Raw genomic sequence first — 7,007 nt, forward strand, 5'->3', positions numbered from 1 at the left:
AGGCAATTATGACACTGCCCTGTCTCACTTTTGTAGGGCAGGAAATAATTTGCTTTAGTCTAAACCTGTGTTTTTGCCAGCAATTAATCTACTTTTGCAGATAGGTAACCTGTCACCTTTATTCTTAGAAAGTTTCCTGAGGGCAATTAGAAGTTGTGACTTTCCTAGAATGTTAGAGGTAAAATTTCATCCCCAAACGTATCACAGAGCTATAAGTAGGCGTTTTGGTGCCTGACAAACCATATTCTGGGCAAGAAATATAAGGCAACACTCAGGTGATGGGATAGGAGCTGAGGGAGGGGAAAAGCCGGTCATTAAGTAGCTTCCAACTATTGATATTTTTCATAACTAGATGCTAAGGCTTTTTTTTTTGTTTGTTTCTAAATTACTGAAGGAAGAAAAGTGCTCCTAGTGCTCTCAAAATTCAACACCCTGAGAGGGAAGTATCATTGACCCTGCCCTAGTTATACTCTTATTTCCTCATTAAAAGACCTGCCCTCTAACTACCATGCCACATCTCAGGAAATTAGTTCATTGGAGACCAGCACTAAAGGGAGGATTCCTAGCCTGGGCTCATTTGGGTTCCAGCTCCACCATTTTTAGCCTGAGTTTGGACTAGTCCTTTTATTTCCTTTTGTTGTGCTTAGAAATTTCATTCATTTATCCTTATTTATGTAGAGATATTAATATATTCTAATATATTATTTATATATCCTTATTTATTGATAGATAAATATCCATATTTCTTATCCTTATTATAGCATAGGGATAGGAATAATGGAACCAAAAGCTCTGGCAGGGTCTTCATGATCTTATGGATAAGAAAGATACAAAAAAAAAATCAAACACCATCAATTGTGCTCACTGGCAATTGGGTTATCCATGTTATGCCCATCCGTTACCAATCATCATATTTTACTTGCTGCTACCTCTAGTTTCCTTCCAAGAAGGCAGGTACTAAATAATATAATAGGAAAGAGAAGGAGAAAATTACATCTAAGATGATGGAAAGAAGCTTTGGTTATTGAAATAAATGTGGATGGAATCCCATATCCTTTCCTCTAGATCCTCTTTCTTGGGTGGATGAGTGTGTCTGACTGGATGAGACTTGGGGACCTTTGACACAGTCAAGGAGAAGAGAATCCAGGTTAGATAGAATGGGTAGAGAACTCAAGAATCATCCGGTCCAACACCCAAATTTACAAAAGATGAAACTGAGGGCCACAGAGAAGTTAAATAAAGGAAGCAAATACAGATTACTTGATCTCCTACTCTCTGCCAGGCCAACCATTTTTGAGATTCACAACCTTGGGTGGTAGATGCTGTTATCATACTCATTTTACCGGGGAGGAAACTAAGGTAGGAAAGGTTAAATGAATTGCCCACAATCATATCACTAGTAAGTGTCTGAGGCTGAATTTGAACCTGGGTCTTCTTGACTCTAGGCTCTATTCACAGACCTACTTAGCTGCCTCTTAATGACTTACCCAAGATCATATAGCTAATATTTACCCTAGTTGGAATTTGAATGGAGGTCCTCTAATTGCCAATTTAATATTCTTTCCACTGTGTTACACACAGTACCTGACAGCTGGAGGGTATTGGGAAATTATCAGGAAATTATCACAATTCTTCCAAAAGGTGAGCAAACTTGGATGCTGTTTTTCAGCTTGGATCCCCAGGCATCCATAGGCTAAGTGGTCAGGTAACTCCAATTATCCACACTACTGTCTCCTTCCTTAATTTTCCTTGTACTACTATAGTTATTTATATACATTTTGTAGATAGGCACACAAACACACAAAAATATACCCAATGGAATGTGGGCTACATGAGGGTAGGGTTTGTCTTTATTTCTCCAGTGCCTAGGTCCATTTTGTGTGTGTGTGTGTGTGTGTGTGTGTGTGTGTCTTGGTGTGTGAGTGTTTATGTGTGTGTAATTTTATTGGTGTGGGAAACTCTTGGTGAGGAAAATCCTTCTGCCAATGCAGTTACTTGGGAAGCAGTGACTGAGACATTGAGATCCTTGATTGCCCACACAACCTCTATGAACCAGAAGCAGGTCTCCCTGACTCCCATGACAGTTCTTCATCCACTATCTGGGCTACATCTCTGTAATAGCTTAACTATTAAACTTATTGAAAGGTAAAGTAGCACCAAAATGGGCTTCACCAATCAGTCTAAGAGGAAATTCTTACTCATTCAATACTAATAACTCACATTTGCATTACATTTTAAAGGTTTACAAAATTCAACATAGCATCCTTGAAGTATTGTCGTTTCCATTACAGAAGAAACTGAGGCTCAGAGAAGGGAAATAATTTGTTTAAGTTACAGGGTGAATAAACAGAACAGGGATTGAGACCTATTATGTTTTCTGAGTGTAGTGCGAAGTTCATACTGGCTGGGGCAGCTAGGTGGCACAGTGGATAGAGCACCGGCCCTGAAGTCAACAAGACCTGAGTTCAAATCCAGCCTCAGACCCTTAATAATTGCCTAGCTGTGTGACCTTGGACAAGTCACTTAACTCCATTGTGGCACCCCCCCCAAAAAAAACCATACTGGTTTGTAATAATAATAACATTTATTTATTATAGCCTTAGGATTTTCAATGCTTTATAAACATTTACTTAGTTTATCCCAATAACCACTGAGGTAGGTCCTATTCTTTTCCCCATTATGAAGAAACTGAAACAGACAGTAGTTAAGTGTCTGAAGCTAGATTTGAACTCAGGTCTTCCTGACTCTAGACCAGCTCTCTATCCTCCTTAACACCTAGCTAAGCTACCTTATACCAGATATCTATTGAAGCCTTACTATGTGGGTCTATTGTGAAAGTGATGGTTTGAAAGCAGAATGGGGGCATTCTGAGAGCAACTGAGAGGACTATCTAAAATATCTAATGTGTCTTAATCTATTCCTTGGACAACAGAATGGAGACTTTAGGGACTGGCTGCTCACACTGATTAGTAGATTCTTCTTCCTAATAATGCCCCCGTGCAGTTAGTCATTTGTCCACATGCAGCCCTTACACTTAACTATCTTTTATTTATATGTGTATACTTATACTCATACACATACAGCAGAATGGTCCAGCCTAGAAGGCTAGACTGAGAGTCAGGAAGGCTTTGGCTCATTTTACATTTCTGACATTTATTAGCTATTTTACCATAAGTACTTCCCTAAAGGAATGAAAAATAGATGGATTGATGGAAGGAGTTCCTGGACCAACAAGGGGAGATACATACAAATACTTCCTATTTTCACTTTCTTTCTCATTACCCTAAGTCCAAAATTAGCCAAAAGGAGTGAAGAAATCCAGAATATATTGCAACTCACCAATGAGTTGCAAAAATACCCATTGAGAAAGAGGGCTTTAAGGATCATTATGTACTCCACACATCTCCATACTAATTGGGTCCTGATCTCAAGGAACAGAAACAGTTATAGCTATTTCTAATTAGGGGGCTTATAAATAATGCACAAATCACCAAGATACATACACACACACATACAAACATACAGAATATAAAGAGATAGGTGTTGCCAATTCTTTGCCTCCTTCTACTCCCAGTCATAGATTCTGATTTTGGCATGTGAATCCACCTAAAAGATCAGCTTTGTTCATAACTCTCTGCCAATTTGGAGTGGTCTGTAGTGGGAAGGACTTTGTAATTTTTATAGTAAGGTGAACAAAGGAAGCAGGAGACTTCTTCAAATTCATTCATCCAGAACAAGGAGAATCCAACTGCATCTATATACAGCCATCATGAGTAGGTTAGATAAATATAAACATAGGTGCTTAGCAGAATTCCCTTGATAGCAAGGATTGTATTTTGGGACCATTGGTCACTCTTTTTTTTTTGCATTGTTAAAATGAGTTTTCTTTTTTTAATTTAATTTATTAATTTATTTTTAATTTTACAATTTTCCCAATTGGTCACTCTTGATTACATGTCTTCCTCCTCATCTATAAAACCAGGGTGTTGGATTAAGTGATATTTGAGGTCCACTCCAGTCCTAAATCCAAAAGAGAGAGGACTATGGGGGCTGGGAGAGGAGTTAAGAAGGTATCTCGGTTGAAGCAGTACCTGAGTTGGGCTCTGAATGGGGTTAAGGTCTGTTAAGAGATTCTAGAAGGTAAGAGAAGAGAAAGCACTCCAGTGAACAGCTATAAAAACAAAGACAACGAAAGAGAGGCTTGTAGAGGTTTCAGTGGTCAAAATGCTAATAAGATAGAACTAGGACCCACACTCAAATCTCCTCACTCCAAGGCTAGCACCATTTACATTACACTCTGACTGAAGGTAAACAAAGTCACTCATGGATTGAGGACAGAGTCATCCTTAGAGAAGACAAATCACTTTTTTCTCAGGTATCACCCACACCCAGATCACTTTCTATTAAGTTAGTTTCAGAGGTTCTAGTATGTGCACCCCAAGATTTCAAGAAAAATACATGCCACATCTTAGTCCCCTCACTCTTACCTCTGCCATGCCAGGAAACAGAAAGGGATAGATGGCCTTAGGTTTTGAACCCTATCAATTAATCAATGAATCAAATAGCATTATGTACTAGCATCTATGATTGCTTAAGTCACTTCACCTTGATTGCCTGGCATCCAGGATCATCTCCAGTCATCCTGATCCATAACAGGCCACTGGACCCAGATGACCATGAGAGACCCTGGGAGACTTAGAGACCCAGAGACCCTGGGAGAAAGTAAGGCTAGTGATTTAGCACAGCCCTCTTCACTCAAATCCAATTCATGTGCTTCCCCTGATGCCATGGTCTTCTTCAAAATTGAAGGGAAAATTCCATCACTTAAGATGATTCCAGAGGCAAACATTCCCTTGCCTGAAGAGTCAAGATTACCTGGGTTCTACTTCCAATTCTCTGACTTTTTCCACCATACCCCTCTGGGCACCTTCTCCCTTCTTTCCTCCCCTTTTCAGCTTCCTTTGATATATTGTTGTTTCTCATTAGAATGTAAGTTCCTTGAGGGCAGGCACTGTCTTTATGTATTTTCTGCTTTCTATCTTTTTTGATAATATTGTCATTTCTCAATAGAATGTAAGTTTTTTGGGGGCAAGGACTATATGTCTCACACTTAGAGAGTGCTTTTTTTGATACAGAATAATTTACTGGGCTGTTCCCTGGTGGGAGACAAAGAACAGAGGGTCCTCCTCCAATGCCCAGAGAACCCAGGCTACAAAGCAACTAGGCGTGATGTCTCTGACACCTACCCCAGACAGATCAACTATCGTGCCTGAGAAATTCAGTTCTCTAAGATGGAGACAGTAACTCTTGCTTTGGAAGCTGGACTTCATATGCTTGGCTTGGATTCCTCAGCCAATAATGTAGCATCAGCTGCAGCTTCACCCTTGCTTGCATTCCACAGAGAGAGAGAGCATCCTTTCCATCTAGTCTTCTGATGTCTCAACCTGGCTGTCAGTGCAGGGCTGTGCTACAGCCATTTCAAACTACTCAAGAGAACTAGTTGTTACATTTTTTTTTAGATTTTTTTTTTTTGCAAGGCAATGGGGTTAAGTGGCTTGCCCAAGGCCACACAGCTAGGTAGTTATTAAGTGTCTGGGGCCGGATTTGAACTCAGGTACTCCTGACTCCAGGGTTGAACTCAGGTACTTCTGACTCCAGGGCCGGTGCTCTATCCTCTGTGTCACCTAACCACCCCTGGTTGTTAATTTTTTTTTTATATATTTTTCAAGGCAATGGGGTTAAGTGGCTTGCCCAAGGCCACACAGCTAGGTAATTGTTAAGTGTCTGAGGCAGAATTTGAACTCAGGTACTCCTGGCTCCAGGGCCCAGGCTCTATCCACTGCGCAACCTAGCTGCTCCGGTTGTTAAATTTTTAACGTGAGCTTTTGCACCTCGGAAGTTGACAAACGATAAATCAGGACTTGATTTATTTTCTTGTTGACTGCTTTGACTTGAGAAAGGAATTGGAGAAAATGTGAATAATGCAGATTAAACTTGAAAGTGTGTTATGTGTATATCTCCTCCCTCTCCCTCCCTTCAGGGACAGTTGTTAAACATTTATTAATATACTATTGACTGTTAACCTTCCCATGTGGGAACAGGTCTGAGCTTTCCTAAGTTTTTCCCTAAATAGCCTCTACTTTCCTCTTAATGCTCTCAAGCCCCAGGGGTGCTAAGAAGAGTTTTGCCTCAGTTTATATAAATGATGGAATAGATGCCACATATGGTGGCCTTCTACCTGAAGCAGCTATGTAGAGCACCAGGTCTGGAGTCAGGAAGACAAGTTCAAATCCAGCCTCAGACACTAGATGGGTAACCCTGAGCAAATCACTTAACTCTGTTTGCTTCAGTGCCTTCATGTGTCAGATGAACTGGAGAAGAAAATGGCAAACCACTTCATTATCTTTGCCAAGAAAACCCCAAATGGGGTCACGAAGAACTAGGCATGACTGAAGTGACTGAACAGCATGTACTCTACACTCTAACCAAAAAGTCTACTTGTTATTTCCTGTTTATGTGAGCAATTAAAATAGTTTGACTCTGTCAGTGATATGATGAGCACCTTGTACACGTTTATTTCTCACCTCTGTCCTTCATGACTGGAAAGCATCTTCTCCTCATCTCCACTCCTCACTATACCAAAGTTCAGCTTAGCTCCCACCCTCCTTTTTTTGTCTGTTTTTGGCCTCTTCCTACTATCTCTCTCTCTCTCTCTCTCTCGATTTTTTGAGAATCATAGATTTAAGGGACCTAAAAGAGATCTTAGAAGACCTTTCTAAAAGTCTAATTCTCTCATTTTACAGATGAGGATAATGGAAGACTGTAGAGGTCAAGAATCTACCCAAGGTCACCCACTGAAGAAAATGGTTTTGAACTCATGTCTTCTAATTCCAAAACCCATCTTCTTCCCACAATGCCCTGCTACCTCTACTTACCTATTGTATCCCAAGTAGAAAGTAAATTTCTTGACTTCATGTTCTATTTGTATCCACCATGTCCCTTGTATC

The sequence above is a fragment of the Macrotis lagotis genome, chromosome 1 (genome assembly GCF_037893015.1).
Source record: "Macrotis lagotis isolate mMagLag1 chromosome 1, bilby.v1.9.chrom.fasta, whole genome shotgun sequence".
Classification (NCBI taxonomy): Eukaryota; Metazoa; Chordata; class Mammalia; order Peramelemorphia; family Peramelidae; genus Macrotis; species Macrotis lagotis.